The sequence below is a fragment of the Pleurodeles waltl genome, chromosome 4_2 (genome assembly GCF_031143425.1).
Source record: "Pleurodeles waltl isolate 20211129_DDA chromosome 4_2, aPleWal1.hap1.20221129, whole genome shotgun sequence".
Classification (NCBI taxonomy): domain Eukaryota; kingdom Metazoa; phylum Chordata; class Amphibia; order Caudata; family Salamandridae; genus Pleurodeles; species Pleurodeles waltl.
In genome coordinates this window covers 539,180,071-539,198,770 of record NC_090443.1, presented here as the reverse complement: position 1 = coordinate 539,198,770, position 18,700 = coordinate 539,180,071, and positions in this window count along the sequence as shown.

Sequence of the window (18,700 nt, the reverse complement as noted above, 5' to 3'; positions counted from 1 at the left end):
TTAACCCAGGACTCATCTAGCACCACAGCAAGGTGCCGCAGGGACTCATGCTCTCCATCTGTTCTCTGGTACCTACCTTTTCCAAACATCTGTCTACCTCAACACCAGCGAATCTATTTTTCTGTATTTGTGATTTTCATTTAAGATAAAATGAGAGTTTTCTATTTTGTAGCAGCATTGACATTAACAGTTGGAACTAGGTTTTAAGCACACAGTGTTTGCATCATTTTCTATTATAAAGATATATTCATTGATTTTAATTTATTTACTAAATCTTTCTTAGGTACGTAAAATAATTTATGAGCAAAATGTTTATATATGTTTAGCATTGATTCTACCTTCCAGTCACTCTGTTTTTGCCCCTAGTGCGAAATAATGGTTAGTAATTAGGAGTGAAGTAAAATTGGTATGGTATTTCCTCTAGTGTTAAAACCGAAAGTGCTTTTTCCTCCACATCCTTTTGAGGGTCTGTATGTAGCCACAGCCATTCTCCTTTTTCTCCCTATTCCCCTGTTTATTGTTTGCACAGCTGTAGATTGTTTCCAAGGATGTTTCAATACGGGGTTCTGTCTTGTGACTCAGCACCAAACCATCCTAATGTGATTTGTAGATTTGTTGCGTACCAGTGTGCATGTACCCTTAGACAGATTGCAGTAAGGTCCACAGTGTCAATATGTTCTTTGATGGGGTGATGTATTCTTGCTTGTTGAATGGGGGCTCCTTTTTCTTAGTTTACCTAATCAGACACACTGTAAGGTAATGTGGGGCATAACATTACTTATGGATTCATTTGAATGCATTTATAGTGTAGTGTTTAGTATGTCAGGCCCTACAGCACCTTACAGTGTCTTTCATGTGCCATATGTGCAACAAAAACGTGCACATGTCTGAAAGTAGAAATAGAAGACTAAGGCCCAAATTTAATACAAGCTAGCTCCTCATTTGCGCCATTTTTTTAATGCAAAAGCGGAGCTAACCCAGCGCCATATTTAGACAGTGTCGCTAGAGCAGTCTAGCAACAAATTTCCAGACTTAGCGTCGTTTTTTGAGCACCTCCTCACCTTGCGTCATTTAACGACAATGATATGCAAGGTAGGCGTTCCCTCCTGAAAAATGACACTAGTGCCAAATCTACAAGTCGACGGGAAAACAGCACACACCAGGATCAGGCCCAATAAATAATGCTAATTCCGATTAGCATAAAAAATGTAACGCCTGGTCGGACCATGCGTTAAAATGTGGCCCAGCCTCAACATCAGGAAAACACACAGAAGGAACCCTGGCAAGCAACTGGACCTGTTACTGCTACAGCTTGGCACACGGAGAAGATGACAGCGATGACGCCAAGTGCCACCAGCACCAGCCCATCAACCTCAACCACCACCACTGGAGCCACAAAGGCAGCGCAGGAGGGAGAGAATATTTCACAAATGAGCATCCATCCTTGGCCTCAGGGACGAAGAGGTTGTCAGACTGTACCATCTCAAGTGGGAGTCCATTGTCCGGCGGCTCCACCACATTGCTCCTGACATCACTGCAAGAGTGGAAAGTCACACAACCATACCACCCATGACCAGACTCCTGGTTATCTTCCACATGCTGTCCTCTGGATCATTTCAGATCACTGCAGCACAGGTGGGTGATGTCTCACAACCATCCCTTGATGCCTTCCTTCCTATGATCCTGGACGCCATAATCCACCTCACACACCACCAAATCCAGTTCCCCAACACCCAGCAACTGCAACAGGAGACCAAACAAGGATTCTACCAAATTGCTGGGTTCCCGCATATGCTGGGTGCAATAGACTGCACACATGTCCAAATTGTCCCTCCTGCTGCAACTGAACACCTCCTCAGGAACAGAACACACATTCACTCAATTAATGTGCAGGCCATTGTGGACCATTGTGGAATATTTAACAACATCCTTGCTAAATATACGGACAGCGTCCATGATGCCTATATCTTCAGACACTCTACAATTAATCAATGCTTCTAGGATGGACAATATGGCAATGGCCTACTTGTAGGTAATCCAGCATAACACAGACAACACATTAAACATGTGGGACAAACAACACATAGACCATGCTAAACAGACATGGACTGGGAAACACAGATGTTTGGACAACAACACATATGCCACATGCTTCACTACACCACATTCGTTGCACATCACCCTCACCAACACCCATATGTACAAGTTGTTAGCACCACCTGACTGACTCTGTACATGATGGACTGGTGGAGCAATGTCCACTCTGCATTCAAAAGCTGGGGTCAAACCACTAAATATGTGTCCACATATTTGTCTCAAAATACAGATATTTCACACATAACACTTAGCATGGAATAGCTCATTTATGTGGATTGCATTAGCCATGTCACTGTCAAACAACTCACATACTGGCACCGCCCACATTTACCATGCTGTAGAAACCTGAGGCAGCACCGAAAATGAATGCCACTGTAGTGGTCGCATCACCATTCACTTATCATCAAAATGTACCTTCTACACTCATTGTGTTCACCTTTCCCTTGTGTGGTGCATAGTGCAGCACACATTGAAATAGAACATCGCCATCATTGATAGATCTTATGTAGGAATGGACACCTCACAGCACACCAACAAACACCCATGTAAATCCCACATCTCCCTAACGTGATTCAAGGGTGACAACAGTGGACAGTGGCAGCTGAACTACTGCCAGTGCACTGGTAGAGACCAGAAACACATATTATTAAGGAGACATGGGACTTTGCAGGGCTGGACTGGTGATGCAGGGCAGTGCAGAAAAGCACCTCATGCCCTCTCCCACAGGTGTCTGCAGTCTTATTGCATACATCGCAATACATCCCATACATCTATGCCGCACTGTGCATATGACCCACAAATGCATACTAGCCAGCAATTGGCAACAACAACACTTTCTGCAAGGGAGGTAATTCAAGGCAAAGGGGGTGGGATTCACATGCAACACACAGGGCACAACATCTGTCTTATGCCACACAACACACAAAATAGGTCCATCACTATTTTGCAAGTTTAAATGTATGGGACTAAGGGACAAAGATAGACAACACCACACATATTCTGCATCAGTGAATTGTCATACCAGAAATAAATTACCAATCACCAGGTTCCTGAGGCACAACCCATGAATGGAAAGTGCAGCACCACACACCAATACAAGTATGCATTCAAACAGGAACATACAAAACACCAGATGCAAGCCTGAATTGCCACTCTACCGAAGACTAATATGTGCCACAGAACATAGCAATTAACACACATGCATGTCTGACACATTTTCTCACATTCCATTGCAGCAGACCAAGGTTACGGCATCCAGCCATAGGTCAAGACCCCGTTTGGAAACCCACTAACTGATCCTGAGCAATGAGGCGTAGGTCTAACAGGAGGAAGCCTGTTATATGTACCACCCCTTGTGTGCAAGATAATACTTGTCTGTGCAATTTAGCACAACATCTGTGTATGCACCAAGTCCCCTGGGATGAACCGGTAGATATCCACAGTGAAGAGGATAAGGACAATGATGCACAACAGGAGGATGATGGACAACCAAGCTCTGCTGCTGGAGCATGCAGAAGAGATCATATTGTGCACAACTTTTTCACTTAGAAACTGTACTCCAACCATCAATATATACATTTTTTAAAATAAATCACTTTAACTCTGATTTCTCACTATCACATATCTATTTAACTCACCCACATCTCAGAGGGAATGACTGCACCACAAAGGATGTAAATAACTTAGGAACATAGGCCCTCATTACAACCCCAGCTGTAAATGCTGCCTACCACTGTGCTGTCGGCGGGCAAAATACCGTGACCGCGGCTATATTCCGCTACGGTTATTATGACCCACACTGAGAAATCCGCCATATACAGATACCCACACAAGTCCGCCAGACCAAAGGTCAGTGATAAATTGGTGGTACCAAAACCCACACCGTTATGCCAACAGGAATACGCCCACAGTATCACGACCCACGAATCACTGCGGCGGTCTTTGAACCGCAGTAAACCATTGGCGGTACACACCGCTGCGTTCAAAATACACACACACTTACAAAACTACACCACATTGGACAATTTAAACTACACACACCTGACACATACACACACCCAATCCAATATAAAACACACGCCCACATTACCCACAACCCCTTACAGCAAAAAAAAGATAGCAAACAGAGAGAGACATGCCAGGAGCACCCACTCAATCAGAGGCACAAAACATCATCACCCAAACACCATCCACGCACCTCATACCACACACCCCAACACATCACCCCACACACCCTCACACATATCACTCACACCACATCCATGGCACACCAAAGACACCCCAGGTTTTCAGAGGAGGAGCGAAGGGTCATGGTGGAGGAAATCATCCGCGTAGAGCCACAGCTCTTCGGATCACAGGTGCAGCAGAAGTTCATTGCAAGGAAGATGGAGATATGGTGGAGAATCGTGGACAGGGTCAACGCCGTGGGACAGTACCCCAGAACAAGGGATGACATCAGGAAGAGGTGGAACGACCTACGGGGGAAGGTGCATTTCGTGGTTGCAAGACACCAGTTAGCTGTACAGAGGACTGGCGGTGGACCCCCACCTCCTCCCCCACAACTAACAACATGGGAGGAGCAAGTCTTGGCAATAATGCATCCTGAGGAGCTCGCAGGAGTAGCAGGAGGACTGGACTCTGGTAAGTCAAACCATTACTACTATCAGCCCCCAACCTGCATGCCATCACATACCCCCACCCTCACCCTCACTCCCATCACTCCACCACCTCACGCATACCCCACAATCATAACCCACCCATCCCAATACAAAGCCTTGCATGCCACAACAATCCATGGAACCCCATCCCAGACCTGCATGGACACTCATCTCCACAGCATGCCAAGTAGAGAGAGTCACCCAGCCCACGCAATCACCACACACACAAGGCAAAACTGAAAGGGAAACACACCCATGCACAAGATGGCACACACATATACAATAACACTGCATTTGCATCCCCACAGGACCCCTACTCAACGTCACCGGAGAGGACTTACCAGCTACATCCAGTCCCCCCCCAGAAGAGGTCCACAGTGACGACAGCAGCTCTCCAAGCCTGGCTCACGATGACCAACCTGGCCCATCAGGGACCTCAGGACAGTTGGTTACCCTGTAACAGCCCCAAACCACCACAGAGCCTCCCCCCTCAGGAAACATCACCACAGCACCCACCCAGCGGGCCCATGCCACTGTTCCCAGGACACGTCAATCAGAAGTGTGCCACCACTACAGGGACCCCAGGCAACCCCACAAACACAGGAGGATCAGGGACTTGGGGTCAGTGGCAGTGGGCACATGGTTCAGGGGACAGAGGCACAGGACAACAGGGAAGCTGGGAGGACTGCTGTGCGACAGGGGGAGGACAGGCCCAGGGAACCCACTCTCCAAGAGGCACTCACCAACATCCTGGAAGCATACCACCATTCCCAGGAGACCATGGGCCAGATACTGGCCAACTTGCAGGAGACCCAGCGGCTGCAGGAGGGACAGTACCTGGGGATCAGGGAGGACCTCAAACACATCTACACCATCCTGGTCACCATTGCAGGGGTGCTGGCTGACATGGCCAACACCATGAGGGAGGCAGTGGAACAACAACGGGCTCCTGACACTAGTCACAACGATGAACAGCCCTCCACCTCCGCCTGCGCTAGTGGGCAGGAGGCCCCGCCACAGGAACAACAGGCCACCAGCACCTCACTCCTTGCAGAAGGAGAACCACCCCGCAAATGGTCCCTGTGATCCAGGCAGAAGCCAGAGAACATTGCTAAGACCCCCGGCAGGAAATCAGACTCTCCTGATTGTCACCCTTCTGTCCCACTCTGTCACTCTGTCCACCTTGAACTGCCATTGCCCCTTTTCCTATGCCCCCTTGGACAATGCACCTGTGATACCAAAAGACTGGACTCTAACTGGACATTCCTCCACCGTCACCCCAGCCCATTGCACATACCCCTCTACTTATGAGCACTTAAATAAACACCCTTGGAACAAATACAAATCTGGAGTCTGTCAAATGATTCAAATATGTATTAGTACAACATTATCAAAACATTGAAAGTCATGTGGACAGTTAAATTTACATTTGAATGACCTTTAGTGGCCAGCAGTAAACATACCAGGAGCCAGAGTGGGCCACAGAGATCTGAAAATAGAGATGCCAAAGGGTACAGTAAGTGGCCATAGACATAGGGAAATCAGGCTTCCATGTACAATGTCCAACAGGAAACTGAAAAGTAAAGTGAAGTTACAGTCTCTTACCTGTGTGTCACTGGAAGTACTGCTGTATTATATTAGTTCTGTTGTCAACATCTTCTTCCTCTGCCTCCTCTTCCTCACTGTCCACAGGCTCCACCGCTGCCACAAGACCATCTCCAGGCTCATCCTCCTGCAGAAAAAGCACCTGGCGTCTCAAGGCCAGGTTGTGCAACATGCAACAAGCAACGATGATCTGGCACACCTTCTTGGGTGAGTAGTACAGGGATCCACCTGTCAGATGGAGGCACCGGAACCTGGCCTCTAGGAGGCCGAAGGTTCTTTCAATTATCCTCCTTGTTCGCCCATGTGCCTCATTGCAATGTTCCTCTGCCCTTGTCCTGGGATTCATCACTGGGGTCAGTAGCAATGAGAGGTTGGGGTAACCAGAGTCACCTGCAAATATCGAGGGACAACTGTTAGACACACACTAACCCTTAGGGACAACCCCATACCCAGACACCTAATTATACTGGGTGGGGACCTTTGGCTCACCTATTAGCCACACCCGGTGCCTCTGGAGTTGGCCCATCACATATGGGATGCTGCTATTCCTCAAGTTAAATGCGTCATGCACAGAGCCAGGATACTTGGCATTCACATGGGAGATGTACTGGTCCGCCAAACACACCGTCTGCACATTCATAGAGTGATAGCTTTTTCTATTCCTGAACACTAGTTCATTTCTCTGGGGGTGGGGCAAATGCCACATGTGTACCATCAATGGCACCAATGATGTTGGGGATATGACTCAGGGCATAAAAGTCAGCTTTCACCAGTGCCAAATCCTCCACCTGTGGGAATACAATGTAGCTGCGAATCTGTTTCTGCAGGGCTGACAATACTCTGGTCAACACTTTGGAGAACATTGGCTGAGACATCCCTGATGCAATGGCCACTGTTGTTTGGAAGGAACCACTTGCCAGGAAATGGAGCACTGACAGGACCTGCACTAGAGGGCTGGTGGATAGCTGACATCAGGTCTGGCTCCACTTGGGCACACAGTTGTTGGATTGTGGCCCGATCAAGTCTGTATGTCATGATAATGTGTCTGTCCTCCATTGTTGCAAGGTCCACCAGGGGTCTGTACACCGGAGGATGTCGCCATCTCATATTCAGCCTCAGCGGTTGAAGCCTATGGAAGAAAACGGTGAGCAGAGGGTCATATTCACACATATATAGCAATAATGATGCATCTCTTCCTTTACAGAACCAGTATGTGAATTTGAGAGTCATTAGCTGTGCCAATCTCTGCTGTGATGCAATTAGGTGCCATGCCCTGTGCCCCAGTGAAATGCCGGCTGCCTGGCCTGTGAGGAGGGACAAGTGGAAATAAGGTAATTCCGATGGCGTTGTGCGCCGTTGCAGTAGGCGGTTGATGACCGCCGCGCAACTTTGCATTGGTTATCATTGGGCCCTATGGGTTCCAGGAGCCAATGGCAATGTACGCCGGCGGTGACGGTACGCACTGCAGCAGACGTGACCGCCATTTTCTATCTGTTCACTCACTTGCTACCTGACCTTCAACAAGAGAGGACCTATACTGCAAGTGCTGCTGTGACATGTGTCTGGAAGCGACAATGGCTCATGTGTCTGGGGAAAGGGCCCCTGCCTTCACTGCAGAGGATTTGGAGAAACTGGTGGATGGGGTCCTACCCCAGTACACGTTACTCTACTGTCCTCCAGACAAACAGGTGAGTATACTGTGAGCATGATGGGTGGGCCATAAATGTATGGATTGCTGTGTGTGTAAGCCACATGTAGGGGAGGGCTGAGGCGTCCTGGCCAGAGTGTTGCATGTATGGTGGTCAATGTATGTGCGTCAGGGGATGGGAGGGATCTGGTGGGCCATGAGTGTGATGGTCCGGACGGTTGACTAATTCCCTTTTCTGCTGTGTTTTCCATGCAGGTCAGCGCCCACCAGAAAAAGGGTATTTGGCGTGCCATCTCCAAAGAGGTGCGGACCCTGGGGGTCTTTGACAGGCAGAGCACCCACTGCCACAAACGGTGGGTGGACCAGTGCCGCTGGGCAAGGAGAACGGCAGAGGCCCAGCTGGGGCTGGCCTCCCAACGAGTAAGAGGTGCCCGTCGTACCCTGACCCCCCTGATGTTCCGCATATTGGCGATGGCCTCTCTGGAGTTGGATGGATGCTTGAAGGCATCACAGCAGCCACAAGGGGGTGAGTACAGATTCAGAATCATGACTGTGCACCTGTTAAGGTTTACCTGGGTGAGGGATGTGGGCTGCGGGTGCCCCTAGGCCAGGGCGAACATGGCAGGGTAGGTCCCTTGTTGGGCAGGCTTTGAAGCACTCCACCCCCAATAGTGTAAGTGGGCATCTACTACTGGGTAGGGTCCTGTGGGTTTCAGGTGTGCAGCTAATGGCGTTAGGCATTGTACCCCATGGGCGGGTGACTATCTTAGTAACTGGTAGTGCATGGCCTAGTGCATAGGGCTTCTCCCTGTGTGTTGTGTACGCCAACGGTAGTGTTGTTGCTGGCATTGACCATGTGTATCCTCTGTCTCTCCCCACGCTTTTTGTTTTGTCACCCTGTCCTTGTGTGCATTAGCATCATCTGGCAGAGGAGCAGAGGCACCAGCGATGGAGGGAGCTGCATCTCACATGGGCCTGGAGGCTGAATCCACCAACAGTGAAGGCACCAGTGGAACGGAGGGCGAGGGGAGCACCACGACAGGGACAGGAGGGGACACCACAGACAGTGACTCCTCCTCCGATGGAAGCTCCCTGGCGGTGGTGGACGCCTCTGTGCCCACCCCAACAACAGGTACAGCCGCCACCTCTCCTACCAGCACCACCCTCCCAGCAGCCCCTCAATGTGTTTTCCGTGTCCGCTCACCCAGGAGGGTGGGCACCTCCTTCGCCCCAGGCACCTCAGGCCCTGGCCCAGTCAGCCCTGCTGCCCTCAGTGAGGAGGCTATTGACCTCCTGAGATCCCTCACTGTTGGGCAGTCAACCATACTGAATGCAATCCAAGGTGTCGAGAGGCATTTGCAACAAACAAATGCATACCTGGAGGGCATTCACTCTGGCGTGGCGGCCCAACAGAGAGCATTTCGGGCTGTGTCCTCTGCACTGAGGGCAACCATTGTCCCTGGCTCTAGCCTCCCTCCTCCAACTTCCTCTACCCAGTCCCAATCTCCTCAACCTCAACCTATCCCAAGCCCACCTTCAGGCCAGCATTCACCCAAATCAACACATAAAAGTGGCTCAGGCAAACACAAGCACCACACTTCATCTCACAGGAACTCACACAAGCACCATCCCCATGCAGACACACCATCATCCACTGCCTCCACTTTGTCCTCCTCCTCCTCCTCCACCTCACCCACCTCCCTCCCAGTAGTGTCTCCACTCACACTTGCATGCACCACAACCTCATCCACTACCTCAATCACCAACACACCCATCACAACACACCCCTTACTGGCAGTCACCACCCCCACATCCATGCACACGTCCCCTGTGTCCTCACCCAGTGTGTCTGTGACCCCTCCTCCCAAAGTACACAAATGCAAGCACCCACCCACCCAACAGCCACCCAGCCCATGCACCTGCACACAAACTCAGCAGACAGACACCTCCTACAACCACTCCCTCTTCCTCCACTCCCAAACCCTCTCCCTCTTCCCGCCCCAGTGTCTCTAAAAAGCTTTTCCTGGCAAACATTGACCAATTCCCTACCCCTCCCCCCGTCTTTCCCCTCGGGCCAGGGTGGCCAAAACCCAGCCCAGCACCTCAGCCACAAAGTCGACGTCCGCTGTGGTTCCTGCAGCTATCAGAGGCTCAAAGGGGGCACCCGTCAGCCTAGCCAATGTGCCACCAACCCCTGCCAAGCCCAAAACCATTCCGCCACCTGGCAAGGTGAAGAGGGGGACAGCATTGAGCAAGGGGAAGGACCCACAACCACACAGCAAAGCCACCTCAAAGAGTCCAGCTGCCAGACCCAAGGTCACACCACCTTCTGCCAATGTGAGGAAGGGGCACAAAACATCGGGCAAGGCACTTCAGCCATCCGAGGCTGCAGGTGAAGGCCTGGTGTCTACCAGCACAACCGCCAACACCGCCACCTACACCGCAGCCAGCACCGCCAGCAGCCCCGCTGCTAGCACCGCCGCAAGCATCGCCACATGCACCGCCACCTGCACTGATGCAGGCACCACTACTGTCTGCAGCAGCAGCCCCAGTGGGCAGCCGTCCGAGGCTGCAGGAGAACGGCTGGAGCCTCCCTCCACCACTGGCAGCACTGGCACCTGCACCACGGCCAGCACCGCGGCTAGCACCACCGCAGGGCCCTCCGCAAGCACCGCCACCTCTACCGCTGAGAGTAGCACCACTACCAGCAGCAGCAGCAGCCCCAGTGGGCAGCCATCTGAGACTACAGGAGAAGGGCTGGAGCCTCCAGAAATAGTGGAGATATGCATCCACTCACCCTATCCTTGGCAGGATGAAGTACACTGGGCACAAACACCCCCCCCCCCCAGAACCAGTGGAGATATGCATCCACTCACCGTATCCTTGGCAGAATCAAACACACTGGGCACAAAGCGCCCTCCAGAACCAGTGGAAGAAGGCATCCACTCACCCTATCCTTGGCAGGATGAAGCACAATGGGCACAAAGCCCCCTCCAGATACAGTGGAAGAAGGCATCCACTAGAGAGACTTTCGCCTTGCACTCCCCAGGACCAAGCAATGGGTAAACCACCCACTTGAGAGACTGTGGCTTTGCACTCCCCAGGACCAAGCAGTGGGCAAACCACCCACTAGAGAGACTGTGGCTTTGCACTCCCCAGGACCAAGCAGTGGGCAAACCACCCACTTGAGAGACTGTGGTCTTGCACTCCCCAGGACCAACCAGTGGGCAAACCACCCACTTGAGAGACTCTGGCCTTGCACTCCCCAGGACATCGATGTGGGCATGGAGCCCTCTCGAGGAGCAGTGCTGTTTCACCATCTTCCGGCTAAGGTGCCCCCACCTTCACCCTCCCCCTGAGGTGCCTGTGTGTTTTCAAGCTGATGCCCCGTCAGTGTTCTCTCCGTATTGAGGGAGGAGTCAAGTGTGGGCTTGGCGTATGAGTTTTGGACCAGTGGCCCACGGTCATTTTGAGTGGACAATGTACGGCCTTATGTACATATTGTATATTTTTGTAAATACTGTTTTTAAAATTATTACGTATATCTGACTATTTCTAATTTATCACTGATTTGACTCTATTCCTTTTGTCCTTACATTCTTCCAGGGGGTTACAGGGTGTAAATGTAATGTTGTTGCATGTGTTTGGGTGTATGGTTTTGGAGGTGGGGGTGTTGCGTGTTGCGTGTTGCGTGTGTGTGTCACTCTCTTTTTCCTCCCCCCTCCCCGTGTACTAGGTGCAGTACTCACCGTGGTCGTTGTCGCCGCCGCTGTTCGTACTCCTGGTAGATGAGGAGGTAGACCAGCATGGGCAGGACCTGCAACTTGGGCTCCATGGTGTCCTGGTTCTTCGTTGAGTGTCGAGAGGTGAGTGGTTTCCCTTCCAAGTCCTGTTTCCGCCGTGCTTTTGATGGCGTTGGTACCGTCCTTGAAAAGCTGGCGGATGGGCGGGTTGTGATGGGGTGGGCGGTACATTGACTTCCGCCTGTCTGTTGGCGGTTACCGCTGCGGTGTTTGTTGCTACTGCTGTGGCAGTTGGAGTGTTAAAGTGGCTGTCTGTGCTGGCGGTTTCCACCTTGGTCGTGATCCCATTTTTTTTACCGCCGGCCTGTTGGCGGAATTACCGCCGCTTTAACGCCGACCGCCAGGGTTGTAAGGAGGGCCATAGTCTGGCCTAGGTAGGAAAAGAGTAGCAATCACCTACAATGGCAGGTTTGTGTCTGCTATGTAACCAAGTAATGTCTGAATGTCACTATCACAGGTGATAACTGAAAAACATACTACTCAGTGGCACTCACATGTTTGACCAAAAGAGATTTAAATACAGGGACCAAAACACCTAAATCTCTACGTCTGCCACACTCAGTCCAGTATGGAATGTGCATTTATGTCAAGCAATGCCTCAGAAAGATATGAACCCTTGCCAAATTGTACACTTGAATAAGCAAACATATAGGTTGAATGTCACATCTTCTCCACTCATAGCTGTCATGAGTAATAACACACTCTAAACACACTCATAGTGAATGTGATGAAGGTTGTAGAATGCAGAAGTGAGTGAGTGCCAATTTCAAATATAATATGTGGAAGGACAGGTGAGAGACTCCCTTACTTCACTTTGAGATCCAATATATGGAGGTCACTTAGACACTACACAAATGCTGTGGCTGGTGTTCTGTAATGTGTGGGGGTCAGTCATGTGATCTTGCAAAGTCTGGAAATGCAAAGGCAAATATTGCTTAACCCATAGAAGAAGCTGTGTCTATCTACAAAGTTCACAAGTCTTACTTATTATGCTGTGCATGAATGAAAGAACAATGTGGATGACGAAGATGATCACTAATGCTAATCTGCACAAATGATACCTGCAGTTGAATTAGAAGCATACCTGACAAAATATGCCATCAATGTGTGTGAAGAAACACACATAGACTGATACACACTATAGAACACAACAATGTTTTTATGTGACATCAGTCACAAATTCACAGAGATTGTGTAGGTCTGTACATATTCTAGTCACATTGGCAACAACTACAACTATGTGCTTGGACAGCATAAACAAGTGTGACAGAAGCAAGTGACAGTATCAGTACCCTGGGTCTGCAGATATGGCCCAGTTCCACAACCTATCAATGACCTAACGAAGCTTCGTAGGCATAATCTCATCTATGTATGCAGAGTCATGTCCAACCATTGCAAATGATGACACATGTCCAACACAAACATACTATGTTTGAACCAAGCATCACAGGAATAATCTCATCCATGTATGCAGAGTCATGTCTAACCATGGCAAATGATGACACATGTCCAACACAAACATAGCCCCTGGTGATTATTTTGACCAGTACATATGTTTCTACATAGGGGAACGTAGTAAACACAGATATGAGTGCACAAGTGTGATACAATGGTCGAGAAATATCCGTGCATTACTTACCATACATGAAACATACATTTTCATGGCAAACATAACACACAACAACCATGAGACATGTCCGTACACCATCTTCAAGAATTCACATGCATGGGTAACTATACGGTACACATGTTTCATTGCATCATGAAGTCTGGCCCTTAGAACACAACTAGAGTGTAACACACACTTGTACATACCTTGTCATGGGCTACCGGATCATAACCCAGCCTTAGTCAACAGCATCCTTAGCTAAACATTTGTCAAGTCTATCATATGCTTGAACATGTTTTGCACATGGCCCACCCATCCTATTCTGCGTTGTGAAACCAACAGGGGGAATTCTCACATAACAATGTGTTAGACCTACAATGTGAGTTCCATCACATATTACACTCACAGTACACATATTGGACACATGTGGAAACAGGCACATTTACAAACAGTACCAGTCCTCCCATGCATCACAAACACCTACAAACATATGGAAACACATTCCTATGTTACCAGTCCACAGTAAAATACTCATGCATACATATGTTGCCATAGCATACAAACAATAAAGATGCATAGCACATGTAACTAAAAATGTGACTCTGGGTGCCCTGTCAGCCCTCTAAAATCCACGTATGCCCATCATGCACCAAAAAATTGACGCATACGGTAGTACTTAAAACATCGCAAATACTGAAAATGACACCTCGCACCTGCTCATCTAAACTAAAGCGTTATGCCTTGTCAGCGTTCATACAAAATCTCACGCATGGCTGCCAGGTGTCAAAAAAATGACTCATATCAGAGAACGTGACACATACGCCCAGGAAGTGATGTAATAGGACTTCCTTGCTGCACACGTGGAAAAGTGATTTTTCTTGTAGTCTGTGCTTGGGAGAGGTTGTGTGGTGCTTGTGCTGGTATGCGGAGTGGTGGATATGGAGTATTTTGCAATGTGTGCTGTCTGTGCCTTATTTATCTAGTACTTTGTGTCATTGCATTTGTAAATGTTTGTCCTGTTATTGTGTCAGTATTGTCTGGTGTGTGTCTAGGGGTAGATAAGTTTGTTGGGGTGTAGTTGGGGTTAGTTGAGGAATAGTATTTTTATTATTTTTTCTGGGTATTTAGGTTGCAGTAGAGGGATACTGCGACCTGCCAGGGAAGGGAAGGGTGCAGAGAATGACAGGGAATGAACTGGGAGGCTTCATCTGGTTGGTCTGACACTACCTCCCTAACATGGTGGCCATGGGTGGCCGTGTGATAATGAGCTACCGGAAGGAGGTACAAAAGCTGCGCTGGGGCAAGGTGCTGTACTAGCTCACAAGCATCTTCTCGGTCCAGAGCACCAGTTGAAGCACCGCTTGGCAGACCTCATCTCCCATGATAGGGATCTCCTGGATCACCTGATTATTTGGGTCGGCAGAACTGTTGGTAAGTACACCTTAAATGTAGCGATATCCTTATTTGCATTTGCACAACAGGAGGACATAGGAGTACCTCAGCATGTCATGACAAAGGTGAGGACAGCAAGTTATATTGAAACCTGCATTCATGAGAGCTCAGCAGTTCCTGGCAATTTGCAAATTTCTCTCTTTGTACCTTGTGTATTGCATATACATGTTGAAGTGCAGTAGACAAAACACACATGTGTAAAGGCGCAAGAGTTCATCTTTTCCAGGCACAACTGTCCATGTCTATCATGGGCTTGACAACTGTTGAAATTTGCATAGTAATGTTCAAATGTCCAGAGCCCCCTCAGACCCCTGCCCGCACCACATATACATCAGAGCTAGCGCATCCATCGCCTGAGCTCCCAAACACAATCAACTGCTCCATCAACACGGGCACCTTCCCCAAGGACTGGAAACACACCGAAATACTCCCTTTCTTGAAGAAACCTTCGGCCGACCCATCAGAACTAAAGAATTTCCGGTCATCTCGCTGCTACCGTACCCCCACCAAAATACTGGAAAAAGCAATCAACGCACAACTGTGGAATTTTATCAAGGCCTATAACTCCCTGGACAGCTCTCAATCCGGCTTCCGCAACAACCACAGCACGAAGACAGCCTTCCTGGGAACCAATGACAACATAAGATTACTCCTAGGCGTGGCCACACCGCAGCACTCATACTCCTCGATATCTCAGCAGCATTCAACATGGTCTCCCGCAGCACTCTATGCACCAGACTCCACGACATAGGAATCCTCAGAAGAGCCCTGGAATGGTCCACTCCTTACTCTCCGGGAGGACACAGAGGGTCAGACTCTCACCCTACACTCCCAGACCCACAGGAGTCAACTGCGGAGTCCCCCAAGGACCCTCACTGAGTGTCACACTGTTCAACGTATACATGGCCCCTCTCGCTGCAATCGTCAGAAGCTACGGTATGAATATTGTGTCATATGCTGATGATACTCAACTCATCATTTCCCTCACTGAAGACCCGGACACAGCCAAAAGGAACTTCCACTTAGGAATGGAAGCCGTCGCTGCCTGGATGAGAGAAACGGTTTCAAGCTCAACTCCAACAAGACTGAGCTCATCATCATCGAAACGCCCAGTCAGCTTGGGACGACTCATGGTGGACCACATCCCTCAGCGCCCCCCTGCACCGACTGAGCATGCAAGCAACTTAGGAATCATCCTCAACTCCTCCCTATCCATGACCCGGCAGGTACACTCTGTTGCCTCCTCCTGCTGGCACACACTCTGCAAACTTCAGAAGATCTTCAGATGGATACCAGCAGACTGTCGCAGGACAGTCACCCACGCCTTAGTCACTGGCAAGCTTGACTATGGTAACACCTTCTACGCCGGCACCTCAACCAAGAACATCAAAAAACTACAACTCATCCAGATTGCTGCCACCAGACTCATTCTGGACCTCTCGCGCTTAGAACACATCTCCCAACACCTGAGGACCCTCCACTGGCTACCGGTCGAGAAGCGAATCACCTTCAAGCTTCTAACCCACACGTACAAGGCCATACACAAGGCAGGACCAGCCTACCCGAAGCACTGCGTCTCCTTCCACACCCCCACCAGATCCTCCACTCCACCCAGATGGCCCTGGCCACCACCCCTCGCATCTGCAAAACCACCGCCGGAGGACGATTCTTCACCTACACTACAGCGAAGAGCTGGAACAACCTCCCCCTGCACCTCAGACAAAGCACATCGCTCACCATCTTCAGGAAGAACCTCAAGACGTGGCTCTTCGGATGAGGCCCCTCGCCTTCCCCCCAGCGCCTTGAGACCCTCATGGGTGAGTAGCTGCAATTTACAAATACTGATTGGTTGATTGATTGATTGAAGTGATGGCAAACATGATGATTAATTATAGGTAGTCATTGAAGTGTGTGTTCCTTGAGTCACATATGTGCAGAGTGACACAAGGGCCCAAATGTAAGCAGGGCTTAGTAGTTCCTTCTGCAACAAAGGTGTCATATATTTTTAAGGTAATGTGGCTGATGGTGGTAAGTGTTGCCACACCATATGTTAAAAGTTGCACAATGCAAGCATTGTGGCATTTTTAAACCGTGGCGTCACATAATGCCTGCGCCAGGCATGATGAATGAGTGTTTCCGGCGGTAGGTGGCATGCAAAAATGTAGCATTTAAATCTACTAGATTCCACTGCACCAATTTTGGAGTTTACTTGAATGCGTGCCTAAGGCAGGTTAGTAAGATGACAATCTCATTGTTTTCTATGTGCCTAATTTCACTTAGCAGGTTTAACACCTTCATGTATGGTGCAAAGCGTGCAAAGTGCCAACATATTGTCATAGTTTACAACACTAGTGTCCTAACATGTGCCATGGTGCACTTTGTGCCAAATAGGGCATACACATGATGGAGTTAGGTGGTGGTAGGTGGCTGCAGCAAAAGTGGAGCTTCAGAGTTGATGCTTCATTTTCACATAGATTTTCAATATAGTCCTAAGCTTCTGACAATTGACAGTGCCCTGTCCCCTAGAAATTGTTACGTATGTATTTGAGACATATACGTATGAGTGAATTCCGTAACTGTACGTGTTTTTGTGTGCTAACATTGTCTGTCTCATTGACATGTTATAGATGCTAGTTGGTCCTTCCTAAACCTAAGTTAACTAGGTCAATGACCTAAACAAGTGGAATGTATAACAGTTGTCCATGCTTTTCTTTGTTCTACAATCACAAAGCTATGTTTTCATGTCAAGTCTTGGAGGTGGACCTACACCCTACACCATTGGAGAGGTTTCACGTTACAGGCGATACAGACGTAAAAATAAATCAGTGTTGTTGCAGGCATTTCCACAGGGAGGATCAGGCACACAGCCTGCTACTAGCACACACACTACTGAAATCACAACACAGAAGGTCAGGGGTGGGTCTGCAGGTACCGGCCCTCAACATCTAGGACACCTACCACAACAGAATCCCAGCCACAGCCAAGACCAGCTTCAGTTGCCTCCAAAATTGTGGACGAAATATGTAAGGACATGGCCGAGATCAAGTTGAGGTTGGCCAAATTGGAGGAGGCAAATTATAGAAATAATAAACTATTAAAGTACATCAAAAAGAAGATCTACAGACACTGAATTTGGACCCTTTCCTCTTCCCAGTACCTTCCCTTCCCCTAGTTTTCATTGTAAATAGTTTTAGATGAGCTACCATAGGGTAGGTTAGTTTTAGGACATAGTTGGTAATATTAGGGGGGTGGAATTTAGATTTTTTTTTGTTTTTGGGAGGTGTTGGTGGGATTATGTATAGGGGTATATATTTAAATATAATTTAAAAAAACAAACCAAAAAATATATATTTGTTTAGGCAATAGGTTTAGTTAGTGTATGTTTAGCTTTAGTTCATGTTGTCCTTCTCGCCTATTGTCTCTTAAAGGGGGTGGGGGGGCAATGTTTATTGTGTGGTGCTACATGTATAAGATAAGTTTACATAAAGATAGTTAGCTGTAGGGATACGTTAAGATTAGTTAGTATAAGTAAGGTGTAGGAAGGTGGCTCTGTATATACTATTTCAAAGTAAGGAATAGCGTGCACAGAGTCCAAGGGTTCCCCTTAGAGGTAAGATAGTGGTAAAAAGAGATAATTCTAATGCTCTATTATAGCCTTGGAACCCACCGTAGCGGGCTCTACCGGCTATTAAAGGCCCGCTCCCCGCGTTAAATGCCCGAGCCGAAGGCGAGGGCATTTAACAAGGGAGAGGGACTTTAATAGCCGGTAGAGCCCGCTACGGCGGGTTCTAAGGCTATTAGAGCATGAACAGAGAAGGTGGGAGCATGA